We start from the raw sequence: 14,094 nt of genomic DNA on the forward strand, positions 1-14,094 counted from the left end.
TGGCTAACACAGTGAAACCCCGTCTCTACTAAAAAAAATACAAAAAACTAGCCGGGCGAGGTGGCGGGCGCCTGTAGTCCCAGTTACTCGGGAAGCTGAGGCAGGAGAATGGCGTAAACCTGGGAGGCGGAGCTTGCAGTGAACTGAGATCCGGCCACTGCACTCCAGCCTGGGCGACAGAGCGAGACTCCATCTCAAAAAAAAAAAAAAAGTATAATCCCCACACATCAACCCTATGAGGTAGGTATTTTATGATCCCTATTTTACAGATGATAAAGCTGAAATCCAGAAAGACGAGATGATTTGTCAGTTCATACTATTGCGTGGGTGGCAAGGCAGCACTGTTGTCCAGACTGTTCTGGCTCCAGCTCTTTTCCACGCGTGTCAGACACATGCTGCCTTTGCCCCCAGCATTCACCTCTCCTGTCTGTGCAGTGTCGTTCATGATTCTGCGGTGGGAACCGTGCCTTAGAACATTCAGCTCCGGTCTGTCAGGTGAAGATGCGTGGACTCCTGAGCTGTGGAAGTGGAGCCCATGCCAGCTGAGGCCATCAGTGCATTCTGTCCGTGACCACAGGGGCTGGCTGGTGATGGCCACGTGCCTCCAAACAAGACAGTTGGGCCAGGGAAACACCTTTCTGACCTGGGCCACCTCCTGGGGAAGTGGAGCAGCTCTTGTGCTGCTGGGGCGACTGCCACGCTTGGGAATGGGGTTCCCAAGGAGGAAGCAAAGTTGGCCTGTGTCTTGGTATTAGCATTTGGGGGTCAAATCACACCAAGCCTGACGCACCCCTGGGCATTTTGGCTTTGGGGAGCCATTACATTCCCCTTTTGTGTTAGCCAGTTTTGGTTGGGTTTTCTGTCATTTGTAACCAAGAGAGTCCTCAGGGATACGCGTTACCACCAACAATACTCCATGTGGTCAAATCAGCTTTTTCAGTCGGTTTTTATTGAAATGGTTATATTAGCAAATTCTGCACATACAGGTGTACACTGTTGGCATATAGGTATATACCATACAATTTCACTACTTGATTATACTTACACCAACCATGCAGACCGAGGAGCTGTGCTGCCCAGAACGTTTCAAAGGGCTGATGAGATCTGATTGTCAAGAACCAGCTCACACTCTACTTGTAGGTGTTTGCGTTCCAGACAAGAAAACTCCCCCTACAGGGAGGCCCAAAACTGAGCTAATCACCAGTGTTGCTTCTTGAATATCGACTGTTCTTTCTGGCACAAGCTATCCAATGAATTAAATTAAAATTTTAATTAACATTCAAGTGCATAGTTTCCTTTTCATTCCTCAAGGTGGAATGTAAGTCATGTGCCACGTTTAGGTATATCCCAAGCCTCCCCACCCACATTACCTGTGTTATAGTTAGAAAAATAGTTTTGTACGCCATCTTCTGAGATGCTGTGCATAGTGAGCAGGAGCCTGGAGTAAGGTGGGCTCTTCGAATGACCCAAATATGAAAGGGGCAACTGTAATATTTTATGAGTATAAAAGCTACGGAGGGTCCAAAACAACTGAGACACATGTGGCCTTGGGCTTGCACCAGCTCCTTCTCCTGTCCAGGAACAGGATGCTTCCATCAGGTAAGAATGTTCTCCACACCTCAAATATCACTTCCTAGCTCGGAGCCTTTTCCTGTTTTTGTAATCACACTGGACAAGTTTTCTCTTTAGACAGAGTTACTGCCTCTCTGCAGTAGATCTGGCCCCAAGCCCCAGTCCGGAGATCCCCTCCTCCAGCTGGCTCAACGAGCCAGGCCCAGGCTGTCTGAGGAACGCCTGGAGACAGCACCCTCTCTGCTTCTCTCCAGGATGGCACGTGTCGTCTCAGGCTGGGCACCCAGCCAAGGTGCCAGGACCTGAACCTGGGCCACACCTACTGGCCCAGTCCACAAAGCACAGCCAGCAACCCGCAGCCTTTCTGCTATAGGAGCGCTTACTCACCTGAAGGAAAAGAAATGGCCAGGATGTTATATTCTACCTAACCACCTCACCCCACTGTTTCTTTACAAACATCTTGGTTCAGTACCTCCCAGTCATTGAAGAAGTCCTTTAAATATCACATAGTGTAAATATACTTGCACTTAATTGGAGATAAAGGGTGTTCCAAAGGCAAATTTGAATTCACTCTGTGTTGGGTTAAATTTGTAAACCCCAGCTCAGAACCACTATCTGTGACGCTCCGCAGATGTTGGTGGCTATAGAGAGGTGGCTATGGAAGGCGACGATCTGTGGATGGGTGGAGAACTGAGGAGGCCAAGTCAGCCTTGCCAGGCCACCATGTGCCGCCGGGAGCTGGGCAGCCTGACAGGAGAGCAAAGAAGGGCCGGAAGCCCCCGCCTCAACTGACAGGAGCCTGCTCACCACATGCCCCTGCGTTCCACAGGAGAAATGTGTGTGCGCTGGGCGGAGCGCCACCCTTGGCTCGGGAGGGGACCTTGGCGGCGTCTGGCTACCAGCACTGCTTTCAGGGGTGGCTGGGCCACCGAGAGCGTTTGTGGTGTGTGCATAGGGAGGAGGAGTCAACAGGAGGAACTCCGCAGCCCAGGCAGAGGTCTGAGCGGGCCAGAAGCACTGAATACTTCTGAAAGCTTAAAACTCAAGTTGCAGGACGTTCAAAGTTGTTTTTTTTTTTTTTTTTTTTTTTTTTTTCCCCATAAAGGATCTTCCTTCTTCCCCAAGTTAGAGTGAAGAAAACAGGAAAAAAATGCCTTGAGCTTAGGGTGGAAAGGGAAGGAAAACCCAAGATGAGTCCAGGTGACGACCGGGCGGCCCCCAGAGGGTCTTTGTGGGACCACAGGAGCCAAGACTCAGGCATACGAGCATCATCCTTTCAGCAGTCGAGGCGGATGGCGCCTGCCCCTCCACGGTCACTGGAAGCTGTGGGGCCACAGCTGTGGAGAACGCAGGCAGCTGGAGACCCTCTCGGCCTCTCTTCTTCAAAGCTCAGTTTTTTGGGATCTTCCAGGACACCCACAAAAAAGAGGGTGAACCTTTAGCAATGTCCCGGAGGAGCTTCATGGCTACTGGGGGCCTCCTGACCCCCAACCCAGCCGCCTCAGCCAGGCCTCAGGAGGCCAGTGTGGCCTTGAACCTCGGAGCCCCCAGGAGACACAGGGGAGCCAGTCCCAGGCCTCACCAGGGAACGTTCCTCCTAGGTGCAGATTTGCTTTGCTTTGCTCTCCCTGTACTTGCCTCAGACAATAAGGAAAGGAATTCCAAGGAGCAGACACAGGCACCTTGTCCCCACCTGCCTTCTTCCGGTGTTTTTTCTGATGCTACCTTACTTCAAATCCGTGCAGGCCTTCTCCCAGTTCTTCTGCAAGGCTCATAGCCATAGCCCAGGGCACTGTGTGAAGATTACAATCAACAGCCTTTCCTAATGGGTTAAAAGGAGGGTGTGTCGAAGCTTTGGAATGCTTTACCAACAAGGCCAAAATACAAGCCCAAACTCCACGCCCTTCATAGGTAACAACTGCTCTAATCAGACCTGGGAGGGGAAGGCGCTATTTTCAGCTGTGGGTATCGCCCTGCGATGAGCCCTTACTCATCTCCCCACACTCACTGACAATGTGAGCCAATGTTGACTTTAGTCACATTAAACTCTGCTTCTGGTTGACACTGAACACAGGAGAGGAAGTGAGAGCTAGTTGGACAGCCGTTCGTGAAGAAGGAAATCGTACTGAATCGCTTTTCTAAATCCGTTGGCTTCAGTAGCTCCTTCTGTCCACACTTTAAATGTCAGTGTCCCTAGGGCTTTATCCCAAGCCCCATCCTCATGTCACTGGGCGGTTCCAGCCCCACTCTGGCTTCCACCTCCATCTGAACTCAGGGACACCTCTCCTGACCAGCCCCCCTTGGGAGATTCTGCCTCCAGCGCCTGTCAGTGTGTGCACACCTGTGGGGGTGTGTTGGGGAGGGAGGAGGAAGGAGGAGATTTGGGTGCCATAGATATTGTGATTACATGGAGATACTTCAGCGGGACAAGATGGCATGTCCACTTAAAACACAGCTTCTGACTGGGCGTGGTGGCTCACGCCTGTAATCCCAGCACTCTGAGACACTAAGGCCGGAGGGTCACTGGAGCCCAGGAGTTTGAGGCTAGCCTGGGCAACATGGAGAACTCCGTCTCTAAAAATTTTTTTTTTTTAATTAGCTGGGTGTGGTGGCATGCGCTTGTAGTCCCATTACTCGGGAGGCAGAGGTGGGAGAATCGCTTTAGCGCCGGAGGTCGAGGCTGCAGTAAGCCGAGATTACACCACTGCACTCCAGCCTGGGCAACAGAGTGAGATCTTGTCTCTAAAAAAATTTAAAAACAGGCCAGTGCAGTGGCTTGCACCTGTAATTCCAGCCTCTGTGAGGCCGAGGCAGGCAGACCATTTGAGATCAGGAGTTTGAGACCAGCCTGGCCAACACGGTGAAACCCCGTTTCTACTAAAAATACAAAAACTTAGCTGGGTGTGGTGGCGTGTACCTGTAAACCCAGCTACTTGGGAGGCTGAGGCAGGATAATCACTTGAGCCTGGGAGACGGAGCTTGCAGTGAGCTGAGACTGCGCCGCCGCACTCCAGTCTGGGTGACAGAGTGACACCCTGACTCTAAATAAATAAATAAATAAACAAACAAACACAGCTTCGCAGGCATTCTGATGCAGGGGTCTGCACCCTGGCCACCTCACCCCCATTGCACCTCCACTGGGCACCAGGTTCGCACCTCCATGCCTCCTTCCAGAGCCCCTGCCAGCCCAGACCTGAAGTATCCCCACAGGACTCTCCCTGGGTCCCATCAACACCCACCCAGGCACCAGGCCGGGAAGCCCAGGTTTCTGCCTCAGTCTCCCTCCTCTTCCACTTGGTGTCAGAGCCTGGTGTGGGGTCTGTGAATGTCCCCCTCTGCCTCGGCCCTCAGGCAGGACTGGTATCCCAGGCCGGGGCCGTGCTGAGCCTCCCTGACCCCCAGTGCGGCTCCTTTTCTTTCCAGAGACAGGAGTCTGGTCCCCCTGGCAAGCCTTCCCTGCCCAGGAAGTGCTGTCCTTGCCTCCTGGCCACTGTCCCTGCCTTCTCTTGACTGTTCGCTTGGGCCTCTCTATGGCTGCAATGCCTCTCCTTCACCTGTGCCCTGGAAGTCCCTCCTCATCCAGATTCACCCTCTTATCATTTGCTCTCACAGCCCAGTTGGTTGATAATGTGCCCATTGTCTAGAACAGCCAAAATTTTAATGGTCACGGATTCACCCCAACTTCAAGTATATGTGTTTGCACAGACTGAGAGCTTAATAAAAGTCTGCTGATGATATTAACTGTAGAACCCCACTCTTTTCCTTCTACATTCTACTTCTCTAAAATCAGTGTTTTTGTTTCCTGACATTTAATAGCAGCAACCACTTGTCAAGGAACCACATTGCCACTTGCCAGCGGTTAATGTCAACCACTGACATTAACATCACCTCCTTGTTTTCCTATAGCAGAGCCAATGCCTCAATAATAAAGGTTAACAGCAAGAGAACACTTTGATTTTTCTTCAGTTAAAACTAGCTTCAGCCAGGCGTGGGTGGCATGAGCCTGTAGTCCCAGCTACTGGGGAGGCTGAGGTGAGAGGATCACTTGAGCCCAGGAGGTCAAGGCTGTAGCAAGCCATGATTGTGCCACTGCATTCCTGCCTGGGCGACGAAGCGAGATCCTGTCTCTAAAAAAATAAAAATATAAAAAAACCAATTTGATTTAGCATGCAGCTCAATGAATGGATTGGATGTGAGGGGAATAAAAACATGAGAAGAGCTTCTAAAGCCGATAGAAAATGTCAAGTTTGTAAAATTCAGTAATCTCATTTTAAAAAATACTTTTCCAAATATCATCAGACTCACTGGCAGCTGGGGCTGCTGCTGCATCAGGGAGGCTGGCAGGTGCCAGACCAGTGCTCAAGACAGTGCCTTGTCCATGTGCCTCTTAGCCAGGCCTAAGGACCACCAGGGGAGCTGGGAGATGGGGCCTATCTGCAAAAGCAAGGCTCATCAGGATTGTGAGTTTTTAGCTGGGGGCAGAGCTTGTCTTCCCAAGAGGAGGGCAGAGGCAGGCAGCCCTGGGCAGACATGCTCACCACCATAACTGGCTGCTGAGCTCCACCTCCGGCGCTGGAAGCCCTGGCTGTCTCGCCTCCCTTCCCCCTGGAATAACAGGAAAGGAGGGCTACTATGGGCAGTTCCTCCCTTAGGATGTTAAAAGTCACCAAAGCTTGGCCAGGCGCGGTGGCTCACACCTGTAATCCCAGCACTTTGGGAGGCTGAGGTGGGTGGATCACGGGGTCAAGAGATCGAGACCATGCTGGCTAACACAGTGAAATCCCGTCTTTACTAAAAACACAAAAAATTAGCCGGGCGTGGTGGCGGGCGCCTGTGGTCTCAGCTACTCAGGAGGCTGAGGAAGGAAAATGGCGTGAACCCGGGAGGCGGAGCTTGCAGTGAGCCGAGATCGCGCCACTGCACTCCAGGTTGGGAGACAGAGCTAGACTCCATCTCAAAAAAAAAAAAAAAATCACCAAAGCTTAAGTATTTGCATTTCAATAGTCACAACCAACTCCCCGAGGATGCTGATGGCTGCCCTGGCCCTAGACTTGCTCATCCTGCCATACATGCCCATGGTTCTGCTCACCTGGCACAGGCCCAGCTCACAGCAGTCCACTGGAGGCAGGCAGGTGGGTGTGTGGTGTAAATAGCTGACTCCTCACCCTCTTCCTTACTTCAAATAGTTCCCCCCTCAACAATGACTGAGGTTATCACACACTTCCTAATAACCACTGCTGGTGGAAGACTTGCGAGAACTGAGACACTCACTCTCGGTGCCCCATCACACCCGCAGCAGGCAGAACAATGCCCCCCAAGTGCCTCAGGGCAGCACTGCCCACGTGGCAATGTGTGACCTCGCAATGCTCACCGGACAAGCAGCCCCGACCACTTCCTGCCAGGGTCCCGACTTAGCAGGGATTTCCCCCAGCAGCGCAGCTAGTAAAGAGGCTATTTGGGATTAAAAAAAAAAAATGCCATTCTTGGCTGGGCATGGTGACTTACAACTGGAATCCCGGAACTTTGGGAGGCCGAGGTGGTGGTGGATTGCTTGAGCCCAGGAATTCAAGACCAGCCTGGGCAACATGGCGAAGTCTCACATCTCTACAGAAAATACAAAAATTGGCTGTGGTGGCGCGTGCCTGTGGTCCCAGCTACTCGGTGGGCTGAGGTGGGAGGATCACTTGAGCCCAGGAGGTGGAGGCTGCAGTGAGCTGAAGTTGCATCACTGTACTCCAGCCTGGGGGACAGAGCAAGAGACCCTGTCACAAAACAAAAACAAAAATAAAAATAAAAACCTGGAAACCAAAAACCAAATTTTCCTCTTTATTCCTGAAGAGCATGACCTTAATGAGAAGTTAGTGTCCCTCCTGACAAAGACAGGCCGTTCTGTAGCTGAGCCAGAGAGTGACCCCGATTTTACAGAAAAGGGTGTCAGGTTAGGATCCACAGCACGGTTCTGAGGATGCTCCCCTGCAAGGAATGCCTCCTTGGTGATTCTACAGTGAGTGTGCCCCAGATTTCCCAGAAATTCACATGGTATATTAATAGACAGATTCTAGGGGCCTGAAATTTTTATTTCTTCTCAAGTAATTTCATACCTTTTCAGTAAAGAAACTGTCTTGAGTGGAATTTAATGTATACACCTTGGTAGGACCTCAAATCAGGAGAAAATGCTACATTGGGGTCTGAGTTTTGGTTTGGGAAAACAAGGAGGTGGTATAGACATGGCAACAATCAGAACTGAGCTCTCCTATCTTTCAGGTAGGCCAAACACATAAATGCAGGCGCGTGTCTGGAACCTCCAGCAAATGGGTTCTAGCCTCCTGTAGACTCATCCTCTCTCTGAGAGCCCAATGGGGAAACCTGTTTTTCTGAACGATGCTATATTGAAGTTGCTCATTGAAAATATTTTTATAGTACAAAGACTATCATAAAGAAAAAAACAAAACAACCCAAAGCCCTTGGTAAAAGGTAAAACACAAAAGCTGCTAAGACCTTTAAAATCTGCACCATTCTAGTCTCAAATGAGCGAAAATGAAATGCCACTGCTCGCTCTCTGACAATGCTCCTGAAGGCTGTCCCCATCCGGGGCTCTGCAGGTTTCTTTCAGGCACACCTGTGTCTGAGGCATGTTATTGACACGTCACGAGAAAAGACACTTTGGGAGAAGCTGCACGTGGAAAAATGGCAAGTGTTCACTTCAAATTTATGTTCCACAGTCAGTGAGAACAGGGTGGGGGATTCACGCATCTGCTTGGTTTGCTGTCAAATCTGACCCTAGGCATGTGCAGACTGAGGTTCCTCTTCTCACAGCCGGAGTCTGTGCGCCTCACGCCCCCACGCAGCTCATACCAGTGAGGACAGGCAGACTCAACTCAGGTGTGTCCTTTTGCAAAGAGGGTGTGCAGATTCGTTTTATAAATTTGCCCATGGTGGTTCTGTACTGGGATTACTCACAAGATGCAATTTTCTCATCATGTTAATTCGATGTCGTCCCAGGTGTGTGGGAAGATCCTGCATGTCCCTGATGCCTGGGATGCTGGCCTGGGATGCTGGCTGCTGCACCCTGTCCTGTAAGCCTGGCAGCTGGTGCTCCTGTACCTTTTTCATGCTATGCTGGGACTCGTGGAGAGGACTGGGCTGCACAGTGGACACTGAAGGTGGGAGCTTATCTGGCATCTGCAGCAAGAAGAGGGTTTGGCCTTCCCAATGAGACATTCCAGATCATTCTGTTTTTCACAACTGCTGGCCATCCCCCCTGAAATCACTGTGCCGAGAGACACTGCTGGGCTGGGCTCCCAGGTGCCACCTCCCTATACACACACTCCCTATACTCAGGGGTGGCCGAGTAGGAATGTCCACAGGCTGCAGGATGGAAGAGCCTTCAGTGTTTTTGTGCTGACATAAACACTTGTCACTTTACGTCATGCTTAACATGGAGGCTGGAAAATGGCAATGCAGATGGCTGCCTGGCCCCGCACACAGACCCGGCCCCACGGCCTGCGTCTCCCACAGCCCTGCCCTGGCAGGAAGTGGGTGGTCAGTCTCAGAGGAGATACAAAGGCAAAGCCTTCTCTCAACCCCCTTTAGAAGAGACCCTTCAGCAGGAAGTAGAACAAGCGAGAGGGGAGCATCCAGAGCCAGTCAGGGAGCAGCACCTGCACGCCACACGGGTAGGAAGCTTCTCCCACAGGGAGGTATGCATCGTAAGCAGGGACCACAAAAGGATGTTAAAAACCCCAGCTTCCCTGGCACAGAAAAGCATGTGAGTATTCAGAGATGCGTCTCCAATGCAACGTTAATCCTGGGCCCAGCCTCTTCTCTGCAAACAGCCAGGCTTGCTGGGCGCCCACCTTCAATGATCAGCTTGGGCGGGTTTTCAATACCACAAGGCTCACCTGGGCAATACTACTGTCCTCAATGCCTCACCTTGGGGAACTCTGCAAATTAACCCTGAACCCCAACCTGTGCTTGGAAAGTGCTGCCATTCTTCCAAAACGGATGCTGACAGGAGAATACAAAATAAGAAAGGTGATCAGAAACCAAATCACAAAAGCAGTGACCCCAAGAGCCCGTGTTTAAAATTCAGGTTTTGTTCTCATCATACATGTCCAAAGAAGGTTCGATTGTGGAGAACTCGCTTTCATACACCAGACTCCGAGGGGACAAGGAGTTGCGATGAAAAAAGTGACCACCTGGAAAAGGAAGAAGAAAAAGAGACTTAATAGGTCACCAGGCCTATGTTTCTCACACGGCTTGGAGGAAACAATGCAGGTTATCTTTGAAGCATGACATTTTCTTAATTGTCCTTCATGTGGGGCTCTCATTAGAGAAATACAAAGAGTGCAGGCATCCTTCAATTCAAGCTTTAAGCATCTAAGTTCCAATCTTCGGATCCCCAAGAGACTAACTACTGGAGCTGCGCAAAGCAAAAGCTGCCTGGTGCTCTTAAAAGGTTCCACTTAGAAATGTGAAGACTTTTTCCTGGGCACACCATCTTATGGAGGACTGCCCCCAGCCCTCTCATCTGAGCACCTGTTCCGGTTTGGTCCTGGGGATGGGCACGGAGCCCCCTCATCAGCTGGGCAGACTTGGGGTGTGACTTGGAGGCTCTGATTATATATATATATATATATATTGAGACGGAGTTTTGCTCTTGTCGCCCAGGCTGGAGTGCAGTAGTGTGATCTCGGCTCACTGCAACCTAATATGCCTATGTTGATCCTTCTGAATTTTTTCAGTCTTAGATTTTATCTACTGAATTCCCACTGTGGAAGATGAGGATTTTCTTCTAACTGCCCCCCTCCCTCCGCTCCGCCATTGCACATAATTTCCATTGCCCCAATATAATTATATTTTGATTTTAAAATTCCATATTTATGTTATTTGACTATTTGTGTTACTCAAAGTTAAGCCATGCTTACATTTCCTTTTCTATAAAACTGTTTTTAAGCTTTACTGGGGTATAACTGACATATAATGAAAAGCACATGTTTAAAGGACATACTTTGGTGAGCTCTGACAGCTGTATACGCCAGTGACACTGACACCAGAATCAAGATAACGAACATATCCACCACCCCAAAGTTTCCTGGTGCCTCTCAATCCCTTCCCTGTCTTTCTACCCTACTCCTATTGCCAGGGAAACATAGATTAGTTTGCATCTTTCTAGAATTTTATGTAAGTGGAATCGTATAGTATAAACTGGCTCTTACAAATAAAGTTGCTATGAACATCTGTGCACATACATTGTGTGAACATATGCTTTCATGTCTCCTAGACTTGTAAATACTCAGAAGTGAAATGACTGTAAAAAAATGAACTTTTTCAGAAACTGCCAGGCTGTTCTAAGATGGTCCTGACCGGGTGTGGTGGCTCACACCTGTAATCCCAGCACTTTGGGAGGCCAAGGTGGGTGGATCATTTGAGGTCAGAAGTTTGAGACCAGCTTAACCTACGTAGTGAAACCTTGTCTCTACTAAGATACAAAAATTAGCCGAGCATGGTGGCAGGCACTTGTAGTCCTAGTTACTTGGGAGGCTGAGCCAGGAGAATCCCTTGAACCCAGGAGGCAGAGGTTGCAGTGAGCCAAGATCACGCCACATGACTGTAATCCCAGCACTTTGGGAGGCCGAGGCAGGCGGATCACGAGATCAGGAGTTCAAGACCAGCCTGGCCAACGTGGTGAAACCCCGTCTCTACTAAAAATACAAAAAATTAGCCGGGCGTGGTGGTGGCAGGCACCTATAATCCAGCTACTCAGGAGGCTGAGGCAGGAGAATCACTTGAATCTAGGAGGTGGAGCTTGCAGTGAGCAGAGATTGCACCGCTGCACTCCAGCCTGTGCGACAGAGTGAGACTCCATCTCAAAAAAAAAAAAAAAGAAAGAAAGAAAGAAAAAAAAAAGATGGCCCTACCAGCAGCACATAGTAGTCCCAGCTCCTTTTCATACTCACAAACACTTCATATGGTCAGTCTTGGAAAAGTATAGGCATTCTAGCAGGAGTGTAGTAGTTTCTCATTGTGGTTTTAATTTGCATTTCCCTGATGACTAATAATATTGAGCATCTTTTCATGGGCTTATTAGCCAACTGTATATCTTCTTTTGTGAAGTGTTTTGTTCAAATCTTTAGCCCATTAAAAAAATTGGGCTTTTTAAAAAAATTTCTTAAAAAAATTTTTTTTGAGACAGAGTCTTGCTCTGTTGCCCAGGCTGGAGGGCAATGGTGCTGTCTCGGCTCACTGCAATCTCCGCCTCCTGGGTTCAAGAGATTCTTGTGCCTCAGCCTCCTATGTAACTGAGATGACAGGCATGGGCCACAATGCCCAGCTGATTTTTGTATTTTTAATAGAGATGGGGTTTTACCACATTGGCCAGGCTGGTCTCGAACTCCTGAGCTCAAGCAATCTGCGTCAACCTCCCAAAGTGCTGAGATTATAGGCACAAACCACCATGCCCAGCTTGGGCTGTCTTCATATGATCAAGTATAAGGGTTTAAAAACAATTCCAGGCCAGCACGGTGGCTCATGCTTGTAATCCCAGCATTCTGGGAGGCCGAGGCAGATCACATGAGCTCAGGAGTTCAAGACTAGCCTAGGCAACGCGGCGAAACCCCATCTCTACTAAAAATACAAAAAGTAGCCAGGTGTGGTGGTGAGCACCTGTAGTCCCAGCTACTTGGGAGGCAGAGATGGGAGGATCGCTTGAGTCTGGGAAGCAGAGGCTGCAGTGAGCCGAGACTGCACTACTGCCCTCCAGCCTGTGCTTCAGAGCGAGACCCTGTCTCAAAAAATAAAAATAAAAAAAATGCTCAATACAAGTCTTGCCAGACTTACATTTTGCAAATATTTCCTCCTAGTCTGTGGCTTGCCTTTCCATTTTTATAACAATATCTTTTGAAGATTAAAAGTTTCAAATTTTGGTAAGATAAAATTTATTGATTTTTTCCTGTTACAGTTTGTGCTTTTTGTGTCAGATTTAAGAATCTCAAGGTCACTAAGATTTTCTCCTACATGTTCATCTAGAAGCTTTACAGTTTTAGTTCTGACACTTAGATGGTCCACTTCAAGTAAATCTTTGAAAATGGTAGAAAATAAGAGTTGGAGTTCATTTTATGTATTTATTTATTTTGCATATGGATATCCAATTGTTCAGTTGTTGATTGTTTAAAAGATTATCCTTTCCCCCACTGAACTGTCTTGGCACCTTTACGGAAAATCTATTGATTGTAAACGTGTGGGTCTACTTCTGGGCACTATTCTGTTCCAGCAATCCATTTGTCTGTCTTTGTGCTGTTAAATTGCTAAACTGCTTCCTTACATATTTTAAGTTCAGCCTCAAGGTTTCTCCATACACCATGAACTGTCACCTAACTGGACGTGTGACACAGACTGTAACCGACTCCTGTACCAAGGAGCTGAGTCTCAGCCAATCCCAGCAGCTGAGTCTCAGCCAATCCCAGCGGCTGAGTTTCAGCCAATCACAGGCGGCCAACAATGCAAACCAGGTTCAGTGAGGCAAAGGCCTAGCTTCACCCATCCAGCTGTTTCTGTACCTCACCTCCCTTTTTCTGTCCATAAATCTGACCACAGTGCAGCCCTAGAGTTGCTCTGAACCTTTTTCAGTCCTAGGGGCTGCCCAATTCTTCAATCACTCTTGTTCAATTAAACTGTTAAATTTAGTTTCTCTAAAGTTTTTCTTTTAACAACACTAACACCATATTGTCTTGATTACTATAGCTTTACAAGTCTTGAAATTAGGATTAGAGATACTGGAACTTGATGCGCATGGAGGTTTGCACCTATAATCTCAGCAGATTACTCAACAGACGAGTATTAAATGAAAACATTTCAGTGCTACCTCATGAGTGGCAGGGCAATCTCTGTTTTCTTAACTTTTCTATGTTAAAAGTCTTCTGCATTTAAAAAACTGGCATGAAGTCGGGCTTCAAGGTCAGTATCTGCAATCCCAGCTACTAGGGAGGCTGAGGTGGGAGGATCGCTTGAGCCCGGGAGTTCAAGTCCAGCCTGGGCTGAACAGAGTGAGACCCCATCCCTAAACAATTTTTTTTTAATAAATAAAAATTAAATACAGGCTGGTCATAGTGGCTCATGCCTGTAATCCCAGCACTTTGGGAGGCCGAGGTGGGTGGATCACCTGAGGTCAGTAGTTCGAGACCAGCTTGGCCACCATGGTGAAACCCCATCTCTACTAAAAATATAAAAATTAGCCAGGCGTGGTGGTGGGTGCCTGCAATCCCAGCTACACAGGAGGCTGAGGCAGGAGAATTACTTAAACCTGGGAGGTGGAGGTTTCAGTGAGCCAAGATCAAGCCACTGCACTCCAGCCTGGGTGACAGAGTGAGACTATCTAAGAAAAAAAAAAAAAAAAAGAAAGAAGAAATGTACAGAATCAAACACACCTGGAGGTGGAAGGACATCTGTGGTCCAGAGGTCCAATGCCTTGGTTAATGGCTGTTAGTAACAGACTGCTGCCATTGCTGATATATGGTAGATCAA

The 14,094-nt window shown here is 48.8% G+C and overlaps 1 pseudogene; it reads right to left on the minus strand.

Moving 5' to 3' along the window:
* Positions 1-14,094, minus strand: part of LOC105521691 — a 33,931-nt pseudogene that overhangs the window by 2,912 nt on the left and 16,925 nt on the right.

Source organism: Colobus angolensis, unplaced genomic scaffold (assembly GCF_000951035.1).
Source record: "Colobus angolensis palliatus isolate OR3802 unplaced genomic scaffold, Cang.pa_1.0 Scaffold404, whole genome shotgun sequence".
NCBI classification, from domain to species: Eukaryota; Metazoa; Chordata; class Mammalia; order Primates; family Cercopithecidae; genus Colobus; species Colobus angolensis.